Source organism: Dipodomys merriami, unplaced genomic scaffold (genome assembly GCF_024711535.1).
Source record: "Dipodomys merriami isolate MVZ:Mamm:240054 unplaced genomic scaffold, mDipMer1.0.p SCAF_1098, whole genome shotgun sequence".
Lineage (NCBI taxonomy): Eukaryota > Metazoa > Chordata > Mammalia > Rodentia > Heteromyidae > Dipodomys > Dipodomys merriami.
Window position 1 is genome coordinate 166762 of NW_027202380.1, and position 16532 is coordinate 183293.

The 16532-nt window shown below is 40.1% G+C and overlaps 1 pseudogene across 1 annotated transcript; it reads left to right on the top strand.

Moving 5' to 3' along the window:
* Positions 1-10162: 10162 nt before the first annotated feature.
* On the top strand, positions 10163-11163 carry LOC138815501 (small ubiquitin-related modifier 2 pseudogene; annotated as a pseudogene). The gene has a single exon (XR_011368337.1). The product of XR_011368337.1 is annotated as a small ubiquitin-related modifier 2 pseudogene (transcript).
* Positions 11164-16532: the final 5369 nt, after the last annotated feature.

A 16532-nucleotide genomic window follows, 5' to 3' on the forward strand; every position in this document is an offset into this window, starting at 1 on the left:
GTACTCACGCCGAGTCTTGGATCCTGGGTCGTCTCTGGTCTGCAAACAGCAGGATGAAGATGTTCGCTCCTTGTCGGTTCTTGTTGGTGTTGAGTAGAATCCGCTCGTCCGCTGTGTCTGGCTCCTTTGTCCCCGACTCTCTGTGTCTCAGGTATGACTCCGCGGTCGCCGCCGCGGCCCCGCCGCCGCCGGAGCGGCAGCTGGTGCGTTTCCTTGGCTTCCCTCTCTTGTCTAACTCTCTGTCCTGTGATGACACACTTGGTGTGATTCTCTGGCTTAGGACTGTTCACTGGAACTCTAAAACTGCTTTCTATGCGAGAGCTTGTTCATATTCCAGCTTCTCCTCCGCCATCTTCCCGGAACTCTCAATCAAGAGTGATAAATTCTTAATTACTACAATACATGCCATTATGTTACATTTACATTTAGGTAAAACATACTAGCTCCTAATCCTAAAATGCAACACTCTAAAAGCTAAAATAAATTCTCTATTTTTCTAAGTTTATTGCTAATTGTATCTATATTTAGTTGGTCAATCATACTGAAGGAACATAGATATTACAAACCTGAGGGAAGTTTCTGTAACAATAGGGAAAACTTATTTTCTTAGTCCCAATCAACAATTTTACCAATAACTTAGATGTTAGAAAGATAAGACAGCCTGCCAGGAAAAGTAATCCACTACACACTAATATATTCTTGTTCATTACTTATTCTAAGAGCAGAAACATACACGCGGGTGCACGCATGCACACACACTTACACACACACCTCTTGAGTCATACACTATACCAGATGTTGACTCAAAATATTTTTAAATGTCTTCTTTGATAAGGCAATTGTTCAATAATGTGAGGAGCCACTGTTCATATTCTGTTATTTTCTGTATGCACTTAAATTAGCAACTTAAAGTGTAACTATATGTGCTTTTCTGTAATTGTTTATAAAATACAAGATAGTATACTATTTTAAGTCCAAAATAAAGTCATTAATCACACCAACCCCTGCACCCCAACTCACCATACACATATATACCTGCCATGAATCAGATTCCACAATTTAGCTCTTGGTTTTATGAAATTTCTTTTAGATTATTGTTCATATTCTCCATGCAGCATGGCCCCAGACTTTTCTTGATATAATTAAAATACAAAGCACATGCTTCTGTATTCAAATGAAAGATCTGTAACTTAGCAGGGTTTGGAATTTAAGACTAGACTAAATCAGATCACCAACAGGGCAAATAGTATATAATTGTATAATTGTATAATATATAATTGTATAAGAACAGTAGTTTTGTCTTTAGAGTTATGTACCAAATTTTCTCTTCTCCTCCTCTTCTACTTCCTTCTCCTCCTCCTCTTCCGCTTCCTTCTCCTCCTCCTCTTCTACTTCCTTCTCCTTCTCTACTTCCTCCTCCTCCTCCTTCTCCTCTTCTTCCTCCTCCTCTCTCTCTTGTTCTCCTAGAAAAAGTAGATTTGTCAATGGTTTATATCTTGTATAACTATCTCTCTACCTTAGGACTGAATTTATCACACAGAAATTATCTGATGACCTTCTTTCCACCTTCCTTACCCATTTTACTGAATTTCAAGAATTAAAGCATGGTAATAGATGCTTAAATGTATTCTCAGTTCCCTCAGGACTTAAAGACTTATTCTGTCAGCTGTAAAAATGGCTGGTTGACAACCATTGCCAGAAACTGCTCTCTACTGAAGAGAGCCACTTTACCCAATAGTGCACCCTCTCTTTGAGTAGGGGTGAATGTGATCCCCTCTCTCCCCTCTGAGGGGCAATCCCTGACTCCCTGGAGGGCCATCCCAGGCAGTTGTAAGACTTGGAAGCCCATCAGCATGCACTACACAAGCCCCAGGCTGATACAGATTCAAGAGAGCAAACCTAAACCTAGCAAACACCTTCATTCAAATGCCCAGCCTGAATCTACCTCTCAAGAGGACATGGAGAGGATCTGGAAAAAAATCATATCAAGCAAAGTAAGCCAGACCCAAGGAAACATAGACTCCATGGTTTCCCTCAGTTGTAATAATTAGTACATGTCTAGGATAGTCCTAGAAGAGGATCATAATAGCTCAATAGCTATGTACATATGACCATACAAGATGATGCTAAGCGAAATAAACTCCAAGATATGGGAACAAGAAGTTTTTCCTTGTTGTTGTCATTTTTTAATGTATTATGTGAAGTTATTTCTTTGTTCTTTCATTATTTCTTTTTTTCCTCCCCTATGGCTTATCCCTATTGTCACTATATTTGGTTTTGGTACCCTGTGTATTGTATATATTTGTCTCAATTAGAGAAGGGAAGGGGAACAACAAAATGGTGAGACAAAGGCGAACCAATACAACAGCAATATTCACAAAGCAATATGCTGGAAATTAACTTTACAATTTGATGGGGGGCACTGGGAGAGAGGGAAAGGAGGAGAAAAATGAGGGAGGGGATAACAATGTTCGTCAAGAAATGTACTCACTACCTTACATATGTAACTGTAACCTCTCTGTACATCACCTTGACAATAAAATTAAATTAAAAAAAATAAAGCTGAGAGACATGAACTGAGGAAAAAAAAAGAGGACATGGAGACTACTACCACTGTTGCTGTGGTTATTAAAGACCTTGAGGGAAAAACTATTGACAAAAGTATTCTTTTAAATACTACCAGTCTTGGGGCTGGGAAGGTGGTTCAGTGGTAGAGTGCTTACCTCACATGCATGAGGCCCTGGATTCAATTCCTCAGCACCACATAAACAGAAAAAGCTGAAAGTGGCGCTGTGGCTCAAGTGGTAGAGCACTAGTCTTGAGCTGAAGAGCTGAGGGACAGGGCCTAGTCCCAGAGTTCAAACCCCACCCACAAATGACAAAATGAATAAATAAATAAATAAATAGTATCAGTCTTGAAACAGGGAAATATCACTACCTCTTCTAGACAAACCAAAACACCCCCAGACAGCTTCAATAAACTTTGTAACTTCAATAAATATTTTCTAATAGTCAATCCTTTACAATTATGATTCCTAGACCAACCTTAAGCATTAACAAGAGCTTTTCATATTAGATACAGGAAGCATCTGTGTATTTATATTACCATTTGAAGAGCAGTTATCCTTCACGCTAAGCTAGTAGGTGACTGAATTAAATTAAAAATAAATACCAACAACCTAGAGAACAAGAAAGATAAATTAATTCAGCCACTTGTTTTTTTTAAAAATAAACTCTCTTCAGGAGTGGGGTAGAGCTCAGTGGTAAAACACATGCATGAGGCCCTAGATTTGATCCCCAGCAAAGATTTTGCCAAGTATTCTAATCATAAAGGGTAGGAAGTAAGGCAGAAAAGGAGGGAATTTTGCTCCTACAAGAGCAGTTTTCTCAGCTCCCTTTACAAAAAGGCTATTCTTAAGTTTAAAAAAAAAGTATGTGTCCTATACTACATTTTATTTAAAGGGTAGTGTGTTTCTGGGAAAGTAGCTGATTTGTTAATATCTCTCTGATGCTTTCAAAGCAGTAATCATTATGGTGCAGCACAGAGAACTTGGGCTACAGATCCGCAATTCCTCGGTCCCAGTGCTGATACAACTACTAATAACTAATTTTAATGCTGTAGACATTAAAAATGATGGGTATCAAAACTTTCTATCAGGTGTCAATTGACTGCTTTTATCATATTTTACTCCAGAAAAAAAATTGTCTATGAAAACTCAAAGAGCACTGGAAAATTCAATGACCTCACAGATGAAGCCTAACTGCTTGGGAGCCTGTGACCTGCTCCATAGATGGCCCTCCGCTTAAGCTGCCATTCCACAGGACCGCAGAGGGGTGTATCTGCACTGTTTCAGAAAGGGCCTGCAGCTGCAGACATTTCTGTCACTTCTCACACAGCACCAGACTGATAGCCCACTGTCCTCGATGACAACTCTCCAGGGGACAACACAGAGCCGATCAATGGCACCACTGCACAAAATCAAGTCACACTATTTCCTCTTGGTTTCTGAAATAGAAACAAACCACTCTAATCAGATCTGCCAACACAGAGAAATAACAAATACGCAGCTTTCAAACTAAGGGACAAGTGGTAAGGCCGAGAATGGCCAGATCTAATACATAGTGGATGATAGAGGGACCAAAGGGAAAATTTTTATGACTGGAATCTAAAACCTTGAGTATTTCTGTCTTCTGAGGCTTAGCTACCTACAGAAATAAAGTCTAGGCTCTAAAACAGAGCAGAAGAGCTGAGATAGCACATATGTATAGCATACATAAGACCCTGGGTTCCGGGCTGGGAAGGTGGCTCAGTGATAGAACGCTTGCCTTGCATGCATGAGGCCCTGGGTGCGATTCCTCAGCACCACATAAGCAGGAAAAAAAAATCCAGAAGTGGCACTGTGGCTCAAGTGGTAGAATGCTAACCTTGAGCTGAAGAGCTGAGGGACAGCGCCCAGGCCCAGATTTCAGGCCCATGACTGGACTCCCCCTACCCCCCAAAAGAGACCCTGGGTTCCATCAACAGTACTGCATAAACAAATAAAAAAGCATTTTTGTCTTTGAACTGAAGATCTGAATATTTACAAGTATTAAAAATATCTGAATTTTCAATGTTTTCCTCCTTTACTGTCCATGTGAATGACCAAGCGCAGTAGTACCACACCATTTCACATGGCATTTTCAGATGTGGCCATAGCAGCCATATTTTTCAGTTCTAAGACTCTCACTTTTCTGGTCTTGGCTCATAAATCTCCACCACTCAGAAGTATTCCCAGGAAAAGTTGTCCTTTTGCCCATAATACAACAAATTCCACAAAGGCAATATCTACATCTGATTCACCACTATATCTTCACAGTCTGACTAACACATAATTATGAAATAGCATCTGACTGAATGAATGAATGAATGAGCAAACATTTTAATTTTTACTTTTTGTCTGTCGTGGGGGCTGAACTCTGGGCCTGGACGCTGTCCCTCAGCTCTTCAGCTCAAGGCTAGTCCTCTACCACTTGAGCCACAGCACCACTTCTGGCTTTTTCTGCTTATGTGGTACTGAGGAAGCGAACCCAGGCCCTCATGCATGCAAGGCAAGCACTCTACCACTGAACCACATTTTAATTTTTTAAAGAAATGGTTATTATGCCAAAAATTTAAGCCCAGTCATACCTATTATTTCCTTATCTTTAAATAACTGTGGCACATCACCAAAATACATGGTAATTACTAACCATGCACAGTCTTTCTTTCATTCTTTCTTTTGTTCTTTTGAGACAGGTTCTCAATTTGTAGCCTATGCTGGCTTCAAAGTCAAGATTCCTCCTGACTCACTGCTGGATTTACAAATGTATGCACCCTAGCCTGGCTACACGTAACTTTCTAAGCTTCTCATACAAAAGTCTAAGTGTCACAGTAGTTATCTTTCTCCAAAGTGAGAGATCTTCAAAGCAGGTTTCCTTTTTTAGTATGTACTTTATTGGTATATTTCATCCAAATTTATTTAATTGATGACATCCTTTGTTCTTGGTTAAAGAGAGATGGTAAAATGTATGTTATTCTGACACTGCATAAGGAAGTATTTTACCTTGATAACTTTATAGTAAATCCTACTGGCAATAAAGGAGAGTCAGGAATTAAACGTGTGGTTTCAAGCCTCAATACTGCTACACTTTGATGACTTAATCATCTCCATATTAGCACAAGCCATGACATTTACTTTTCATTCCACATCACTGGTAAGCAAAAAATTAATCCACCCTACACAGAACTTCCTGGGGGCCATGTGCTCCTTGGGAAAGTGTGAAACCTAGAAAGGGCAGTGTGGACTTGCATCCTCTAAACCTGGAGAGAAGGGCCATTGGAAGAGGAATGCTCTGAGAACTCTCCCGGGGAAGACTAAGTCAAGTTGAGCCCATCTCCATAAATTAGCTAGACACCTCAGCTTTTCTCAGCAGCAGATTGTAACTGTCACCTAAACCCACAATCCTAAGGGATTCTATTCACAAGCACTTGGCAACCCTCCCAGGGGCTGAGGCCTCTGTCTATGAGGGGCCAGCCATATTTCAGATCCCCATAGTCACACTCTTTCCTGGTGATCTGAGGTCAACTATGGTCATAGGCTGTAACTCCAAGTCTTCCCTGATGAGTTTTACTATAAATGAAGATAGGTGGAGGTATTTGGATGGATGAAGGTAAACATGAAACAATGTGACCTAATGAAAAAATCAGTGAGTTTTAAAACTGGAAATTTAAGGTTCTATTCCTGACCAGCTATATGAGTTTGTACAGTTACCAGACCTCGCTGTCTCACTTTCTTTACCTTCAAAACATTAGGCTGGGAGGTGGCCGCTGGTGGCTCACGCCTGTAATCCTAGCTACTCAGGAGGCTGAGATCTGAGGATCACAGTTCAAAGCCAGCCTGGCCGGAAAGAACATGAGACTCTTATCTCCAATAAACCACTAGAAAACCGGAAGTGGTGCTGTGGCTCAAGTAGTACAGCGCTCTCCTTGAACTGAAGAGCGCAGGGACAGCACCCAAGCCCAGAGTTCAAGCCCTACTACCGACAAAACAAAAACAAAAAACATTAAGCTGGGAATGAGAAACATAAGCTCAGTGGTAGAGTACCTGTCTAGTATTGTAAGGCCCTGGGTTCCAACTCCAGCAGTACGAAAGAATAAAAAAAAAGTAATGGGGATATTGTAAATAATTTTCACAGCTTTTAGATCCTAAAATTCTAGAAAGTTTCTCATCCACTATTGAAAATCAATTACATAAGTGCTCATGGACTATAAAGACTTTGAGTCTTACTACTTTGAAGTCCTTTGGGTTGGGTGCACCTATCTCATTAGCAAAGGTATATCAAAATATTGGGAGGGCAATTAATGCTGAGAAACACTCATCTCCCACAATAGAGAAAGAAAGAAGTTGGTGCTATCTTTGAAAGGTAATTTTGCATATTTACCACAAGTCTTTTTAAGGTCACAACTTTTGACATAGTTCACCATAGAAATGTCTGTAGTGTAGTCACTTGAAAATCAGAAGCACTATGACCACTGTATTCAAACTAAATAAGCATTTAAGTTATCACATTCTCTACAACAACTGATAATATTTAATGACACAGGACAATTTTCATGTTATAATATTAATTATAAAAAGCAAGATGAAACACTAAACAAATTGCATGATCATAATTATGTGTTATATATGTTCTACATTGTTATCTACATATGCACAGTATTCATAAATAAGACTAGGAGGTTAGATAATCTGTGAATAGTGGTTATTTTGAGATATATTTTCTTATTTGGTCTCTTGATATTTCAGATTCTCTATGACACTATGCAAAAATTATAGTCAAAGGAAGTATTAGTATAAATATAAGACTCAAGGATATAAAGCAATGAAAGTTTTGGCAATCACCAACTTGTTCTATCTACTAAATACATTAGGCATTCAGATGGAAGAATATCAGCGTGGGCTAGGATGGGGAATGAAAGAGTCCTAAAGGGGTTCATCTGACAGGTCCTTATCACACAAACAGAATTTGGATAGAAAGACTAGTACTTAATCCACAGGTTTTAAAGGCAGATTTCCTATATTCAAATCTTAGCCCTACCACTTTACCTGCCATATGGGATGTTTCAGTTTTCTCATCTATAAAATGGTGCTGCTATCTTTCTGTGTCGAGTTATTCTGATGAATAAACCAGTTCATGAGAAAAGACTGAAGGACAATATGTGCCTAAATATACACAGTAGGTACAGTATATAAGTGCTAACATAATCAAAAGGGGTTTTAGGTAACAACATATTTCACCCTTTTGCTAATTCTTACTATGTATAAGATCCACACAATGGCCTATCACACCCAATTTACAGATGAGCAAAGAGGGCCAAATTACCACGTGATCCCAGCAAGTTTGACTCTAGTTCCCAGGCTTCTACCATGGTGCCATCCTGCAGGGAGTAGTAAACATTCTCACCTGAACACAGGAGTTCCTCTTGAAAAGTACAGGAAATACCACTGACAGAGGGTGTCCAACTGGTAATGAAATCTAATCAAGGGAATTAAACTCTAATTCCTTAAGCAATTAGACGTTCATAAAGAACTCTGAACAAAGCTGTAGGACAAAGTATGAATTTAAAGAAATGAGCCCCAGTAGGTAAACATAGGCTGCGCTGGCTGTAGGAAGACAAAGAAAGAAAAGACAGAGGCAGAGAATGACAATATATAGCTATTATAGATGAAGCAGGTGCTGTGTTGATGAGGGATCAGGCAAGTGACAACAAAGAGCACACAAAATTGAGCCAATCAAAACCACTTTCAAAGGAAGATTAAGAAAAACTACAAATAAAATAGTGGGAGCAAAACAGGGCTACGGTACATGCTGGTGGGATCTCATAATCCACTCATGGTGAGACAAGCAAGGTTTCTGTATATTTCATCCAACTTTTTATGCAATTAACTTAATTTTAGGACATTTTGGAACCTAACCCAATGGTGGTCGCAAGCAGAGCATCACAAATGAAGTAAGGCCTAGTGAGTGAAAGGCAGACTGCAGTAAGAGACAAAAGTGATGAACACAGAGGGCATAAACACCCATTGTGTAAAGTGGCCATTTACAGAACCAATATAAAGTCCACACTAATGGCTAACACTGACACAGAGTTGGATAACATCTCCTAGTACAAAGGCCTACTGATTTACCTCTTGTTTTAAAGAGGCAGCTGAGCCTGCCAACAAAAATATGTGATTGATCTAATTAGCACACTGAACTGAGGAAAACAGTGTGACAAACTCATAGCCACTGAGGAAAACAGTGTGCCAAACTCATATCCACTCAGGATTACTCCTTCCAGGACAAAGCCCTGTCCCATAAAAGCCCTATCCTTCAACCTGCACATTTGCATTCATTAAAAGGGGCAAGCCCCTGCCAGTACTCAGCACGGAGGAGCTTAATGAATATTATTGGATGGAGATGACACAGACATGAAACTCAAAAGAATGAGCTCTCAGGGTAGAAAAAAGGAAGAAACACGAAGGGCTGTATAAATGTATGCGCAGTGGCTAAACTCCAATTACCAGCTGCAGCCAGCAATTGCGCTATATTATGCCTGTGTTCACATTCCCACTTTCTGCTTAATGCTTTATTAACAGAGCTGACAGTACTGCTCTCCACTCAGGGTTATTAGCACATACAAATCTGTTGAGACTCGCAAACTACTTCATTCAGTCAAATACGCCTGGTCATTTACTCTGTGCGGGTAAAAAAGAATTATCTAGTCTTTCGTTGCTAATGCAAGAGAAGGTCTATAAACCAGACAGGTGTGTTAAAAATAAATAAATATTCATGGGAAAGGAACAGCAACAACCTTGTGGGGGGCGGGGGGAGGGGAGTGACATTAACCTCCACCTAACAGTCTGCTGATCACACAGAGCTGCTGCCTCACTGGTGATCTTTAGGGGTAGTTCACACAAACACCCTTCTTTAGGGAGAAGACAACTTCACTGTCTCTCTCATGGATTCAGGGCAAAGTAAATAGAGTGTAAAGAAAGTTTTATATAGTTATTCGTACAAATTGTCTTGTGTCTTGCCTATTCTCCCTTCAGGGAAGCTCAGCATTTGGGAGGTAAGTAGATGTGGAAACTGGGGTCTGGAAGCCTGGGTGGAACAGGAATGCCTAAGCAGACCCAGGAAATCAAGGCCAACTCTGTGTATAGTGGCATAGAGCAGTGCACTGATCACATCTTCTATTCACTAAACCTTTCATTATTTTAAAAAACTACGACTTCATCTGAAATTATGGTAGCTTATTATCCCAATGATATGGCTTTTGGATACTTTTGAATTTGATAAATGAATCACCTTGATACTCTTGACCATGAGAAATGAATCATCTTGTATCTCCTAATATTGAATAATAGGCATGGGCTTATATGAGAAATCTTTCATGGAGAGAGAAAACAAAAACAGCGGGCGCCTGGCCCAGGTGGTGGCGGAGGGGGGGGGGGAGGGGGGGGCAGGGAGGGGGTAGTGGTTATGTAAGCATTGCGCGTGGAGCTGGGAGCCAATAGGAGGCCTCGGAGCCAATAGGAGGCCTAGGAGGCTCGTGCTCGCGCATGCAGGGTTGGGGGAGGGAGCGCAGGACTTGCAGGCGCCCTCAGCCTCGTCCATTGCTGCCACCTCCTCCAGCCGCTGTGGTGCTGCCTGTGTGCTCATTCGGTGCGGACCGGGGACCTCTTGTGTGAAGCGGCATCTGAGGAGACTGGCGCTCGCCATGGCCGAAGAAAAGCCCAAAGAAGGAGTCAAGACTGAGAACAACGATCATATTAATTTGAAGGTGGCGGGGCAGGACGGTTCTGTGGTGCCGTTTAAGATGAAGAGGCATACACCACTTAGTAAACTAATGAAAGCCTATTGTGAACGACAGGGTTTGTCAATGAGGCAGGTCAGATTCCGATTTGATGGGCAGCCAATCAATGACACAGACACACCTGCACAGGTGGAAATGGAGGATGAAGATACAATTGATGTGTTCCAGCAGCAGACAGGAGGTGTCTACTAAAAAAGGGAACCTGCTACTTTGCTCCAGAACTTTGTTCTTATAGACCAAGAATACATTCTTAATTAGAAAACTGCAATTTGGTTCCACCACATCCTGACTACTACAGTATAGTTTGCTCTATTCTTTCATTTTCCCCTTCCCCATTCCTTTATTGTACATAAAGTAACTGGTGTATGTGCACAAGCATATTGCTTTTCTATTTTCTTTTCTTTTAAACTAAATGGCCAATGGTATATTTTGATTAACATCAAATGGAGATGGGATGGGGAAAAATACTGGTCCTGTGAAAATATCCCCCTTCTCCATTCGTGGCATGCTCATTCAGCTTTTATCTTTATATTTCAGTAAGTTATTTTGCTCTCACTGTTTTAACAAACAAAAAACAAAAAACAAAAATCCTTGCATACCTTGTTTGATTGGAGAATTTTAATGTTTTCATTTATCATTGTAAAACCAAGGACAATTTTATAACTTTTTTGTACGTAGCTGTTACATGTAGGGCAATCTGTCTTTAAGTAGGGGTAAATTACTCTTTAAAAAAATCCTAGATAGTTTACCCTTCAAGTCAAGCATCTTGTTGTTTAAATAAACTTGTTTAAAATGAAAAAAAAAACAAAAACAAAATGTTGATTTTACCATAACCATTCTACTGAATTATAACTCTCCTGACCACTTCAGATTCTATTTCTAACCCCATTTTCCACTTGTAGTTCCTGCTGTGTTCCCTTCAGGACACATTTCCTCCTAAGACAGTGCTACACTGGAATGTTTCATTATCCATGGTACTCCCCTTCCTCCCCCACCTCAGATGCCCCAAGTCTCTTCCCTCAGTTACATATATTCAGTATATTTGCTTTTGTACTATCCACTCCATTGTCATTCCCCCAAAGTAGCTTTATTTCCCAGGGTACAATATTTGGGTGTGACCTTTTCAAAGCCAATCCAAGTATCATTCTCTCAATACACGTGTTGTCTACAGAAAGATGGGTTCCAAAGAATACCTACAGATAGACACAGGTTTAAAATGGTGGCAACTTTTTCCAAGATTCCTGAGTAGCTATTCTTCATCCTCAGACTACTGATTCTGTTTAAGGCCTAGAAACTAATGCTCCCTAAAACATGAGAGGATCTGTCACTGGTCATGAACGAGTAAATTAATTAGGATCCAGAAACCAGATGCAAAAGAGACATTACTTCAGAGCATCTTGACTATGCACCTCCCTAGCCTCTTCAGGGTTTACAGTAGAGACCTGATCAGGAATTAACAACCAATCAGAATGTTGGGATAGCCAACCAATAAAGTGTTACCTTCTAAAACTCAATCAGTTAGGACACAGCCCAAGGTATAAGAACCCCTAGTCTCAGAGTCACCAACAGAGACCTTGAGACAGCCACCCACATGATGGATGACTGGTGGAGCAGCATGAGGAAGTAACCTTCGAGCTAGATACTTCTGATTTGAATACAGTTCTTCCCACTCATCCTTCATTCATCAAACTCCTAAGAACCAGAGGAAGCCACATCAATGCTGGCAGTAGAGCTACAATACTGGCAGGCATTGTGTGCCCTGAGCGTGACAGCAACACTAAGTAGGCTTGCCTGCTACAGCGCTGCTACCCCAGTGATCTTGGCTAGCTGCTGGGCCAAAAGGGATTTTGTGGGCTCAACCCACTAAAAGTAACAGATGAAAATTCTGTATCACTCAGAAAGAGTTAACTGGGAGAAGTCTTGTAACAGGAAACACACACACACACAAACACACACACACACACTATATCTAAAACTCAAGAATTTAAGAAGCATTAACTGTCATGTAACTGAGACAAAACTTAAATATAGATTAACTTATGATTATTAAATCTTAGTCTAAGATAGGTTTCAAATCTATGCAATACCTTTTGTTTCTGAAATGTACTTTTAATTAGAAGCAGAGGATTTTATGAAACCTCTTACACATGATTTTTTGCTCAGGAAACTACCTCAGAAAGAATCTAAGAACCAAAACTATAAAACTTTTAGAAAAAAAATGTATGGGGAAAGCTTCATGATATTGAATGTTTTCTTAGACATGACACCAAAAGCACAACAAACATTTCTCTAAAGAAGATACACAAATGACCAGCACACATAGGAAAAGATGCTCAATAGCATGAATCATTAGGGAAATGCAAATCAAAACCGTAACGAGATGAGAAATGTAGAATAGAAAAGCTGTTACAAAACATGGACCCAGCAATTATACTTCTAGATAGATACCCAGAAGGAGTGAAAACAGAGACAAATGGTTTTGTGAGAACTGCTGACAGTAGAATTCATCCATTGTGAATTGTGGATGTGTTCTCAGAACAGCGAGACAAACAGCAGGTAGACAGGAGCAATTACATATATTCTGAGCTGTTGAATTATATATTTGAATCTACTATTTTAGGGCTGAATACTTCTGCATGACAAAAGAATAGCAGTTGTAGCAGCATTCGAATGCTGAGCTTGGGTTGTAATGTCATGAATGGGAGGCATGAAGAATTGGGGTAGTGAGGGAGGAATGTTGCCTATGGCTTCCCTGGCTTAGGGGGAGCCAGTGGGAAGTTGTTTTTGAAAGTTGTTTTGAATAAAAATGTCTTCTAGAGTGGTTTGGGATGAGGTTTCCTGAGTAAACAGTACAGAAAGATAGCCAGAAATGACTTGTGGGGGAGTGGTTAAACCATGCACATGCTATAAATCTGAACTTTATTCATTTCTTTGCATATATCTTTCCCCAGTTTCGTAGATTTTTAAAATCTCTATGTATAACTGACATCTACTTTCTTTTGTTAATTTATTGTTGTATTTATTCAGTGATTTTTGTCTCTTCTATGCCATGACCCTCATCATTTCATTTGATCTTAGCTTGGATCTTTTCCAGCTTTTTAATGTCTCTTCTTATTGACCAGAGGGCTTAGAATAAATGCATATAATTTATATTTGCTCATGTTTTTCATTTCATTTTCAACCTCATTTCCAAAGTACTTTTTCCTTTGTCGTGGTCTTTAGTATTATTAGTGGCCACACTTGGCCACCTGTGACAATCAATTCTGGAGTAGACAAGTGGTTTTCCAAGTGTGGTCCTTCTTTTTGGGGGGGGGGTCCGGTTGTGGGCCTGGGCACTGTCCCTCAGCTCTTCAGCTAGGCTAGCGCTCTACCACTTGAGCCACAGCGCCACTGCCAGCTTTCTTCCTTTTTGCTTATGTGGTGCTGGGGAATCGAATCCAGGGCCTCATGCATGTAAGGCAAGCACTGTACCACTGAGCCACCTTCCGAGCCCCAAGTGCGGTTCTTGGATCAGCACTATCCAGTTCACTTGGGAACTTGTTATAAATGTGGGACTGGAGGAGAAACTCTGAGGGTGGAGCTCAGAAGTTTGTGTTTAAGGAGTCTTCCAGGTGATGGTCATGCATGCTGAAGCAACTCTCTGGGTGAATTCAGAGATGTGTGCTGTGTTCAGGTGGCTCATTTTGTCCAGTCTGTGGTCCTCTGTGCAAGGAAAGTAAGCATCCTGAGACTTGGTGTGGACATGGATCATCTGCTAAGCTTGTTTAAGAAGTCTCAAGAGGTAATGAGTTTCTCCTGATGTGGCAAGCATTATACCATGAGCTCTCTAAGTAAGAGCTGTGACCCAGCAGAGATAAATTTCCCTCAGTTTTCTTCTAGTCCCAAGTTGATATGATTTAAAATGACTTTTTTAGGGGCTTAGAAATGAAAGGCTTAAGGAAAAAAGTTCATTTGCAAAGTACACTTTGGATTTTCTTCACTGAAGCCAAATTTTGTTCTGATTTTTTTCTTTGACAAAATGAGTCCCCCCGCCCTTATTTGCTCAAATTATTGTTTATTTTTCTGAGGCTTATGTTAGAAAGATAGAGAGTCAGTCTTAGTTAAAAGGCAGCCAAAGAGCTTTCTAAAGCTTTGTGAGCTTGGAGATTTCATGTGTAATGCATAAAAATAGAAAACTTTAAACCCTGATTCTAGGGAATGCATCTTTCATTGAGGACCAAACTCATAACAAGTACAAAAAATGGTTAGAGATAAGGCTCAGTGATAGAGTACTCCCACTTAGCAAGTGCAAAACCCTGAGTTCAAATCCATATGAAACAAAACACAAATCTTTATTAGGATTCTGCCTTCAGATTGTTAAGCAAGTATAATCTATATTATTAAAGTTATTAATATAAGTTAAAGAGCCATAAATGGGAAAAATGAAAATATATATTACAGTACATTTTAATGCCAGAAAGGATATGTAATACCAATCAATTAGCCTCCTACAGTAAGAAAAGAACTCCTACATACAAAGCTTAGCAAACAAATCTATATTCATTTGTTGAAATGTGCATAATATTTATATAATTTTTATGATGCATAGATGAGGCAGCTTTTAGAATTGATTCACTATCCAATCTGATCTTGAGCAAACAAAAAGTTTTTTAAACTATATTTGTTACCCCAAAGCCAGAATACTCTATCCATAATTTAGTGTGAATATAAAGATTTTATCTCTCCCTCCAGATACTTCATGATAGATTTCAGAACCATGACACTTATCAACTCGCCAATAGTCAATAAGTTCTCCCTTTTTCATCAATATATTGATGACAGGGCTGGCCCCTGTCAAAATTGCAAAATAGCTTTGGTATGTTCAGAAATAGGAAGAGTTCTGGCCCTCTTTCTGTCTTCTTTATGGAAGCAGAGTCCTCTTAGCATACTACCCACATGGTTCACTGGCCAGAGCTAGGTCAGCTATTCATCCTTAACCTAGCCTTAGCAAAGACTCATCAAACTTGAATCCAAAAGATGGGGCTATCCCTAACTCATGTGAGGCAGAGATAGCTACCTGAGTAAGACCAAATTGCTATAAACAGAAAATGCTTACTGAATGGTATCCAGGAGCTATATGTGGACAGAATATCCTTCACGTAATCTTCCTTGAATGTTAGTTCTTTTTGTTCTTTTAACTTAGCTTTCATAGGAACTTAGTAACAGAGAATCTAGGGTTAGTTTCTGTTTTGTGATCATTTCCAGTTCAGTTATTCCAAATTGCTTAGAAATATATTCACAATGGTCATCTGAGTGAGTGGCAGGTTGCCTTGCCCTTCTGAAAAATTGTGACAAAGCTCTCAATCACAGCTGAATAGATGACTGCCTCATCTTGGCATGGATGGGGGTCAGTGGTAAACTATAGTAGCTAGTGACTGTGGTGGCCCAGGAAGTTTAAATCACATTGCTTTTGGGTAATAGTAGTTTCTTTCTTTTGAGGACTCCTTTCCTATTTCATGTGACCCTAGCCCAGCTGCATTGATCTTCATGTTCTAGGTTGCAGAGATATATTTAAGGGAAGGCATGGGATTCAACCTGGCAAATGACAACACTCGCTGTACCTTTGTGACAGAGCCAGGAAGGCATTTATGGTTTTAGGATGGAAATGCAGGGCATATCATAGCCTGAGGGAGCTTATTTCCTGGGTCATACAGTGGATATTCATGAGGTAGAAGAGAGGGAAGCCTGTAGGCAGGCAGACATGGGACAAATAGAGGCTAGGATGGATGATAGGTGATGGGTCAGGAAATGAGTTCCTCATACCAAAGTCCTGATGCCAACTTTCTTAACATTCTGTGAGCTACCCTAAAGCCTCCCCAGCTAGATGAACGGATATATTTTCTATTTTGCTAAAGCAAGTTTGAGTTGCATTCTTGCTGCCTGCAACTTCCAGTATCCTGCTGAGAAAGTATGTAAGGCTAGAGTCATTATTTCCCTTAGAATATTGACTTTATACTTGACATGATCACTAAACCATTGAGGCCTTACTCAGTGTTCCATGCTAAAGGGAACACTCATCTAACCGAGGATGTTCCTAGGGGAGCTTGTATTACTAATTACTAATTGCCTATCACAGCCATGGGGGTGGGGGTGGGGGAACAATCTCAACCAGGAAGTG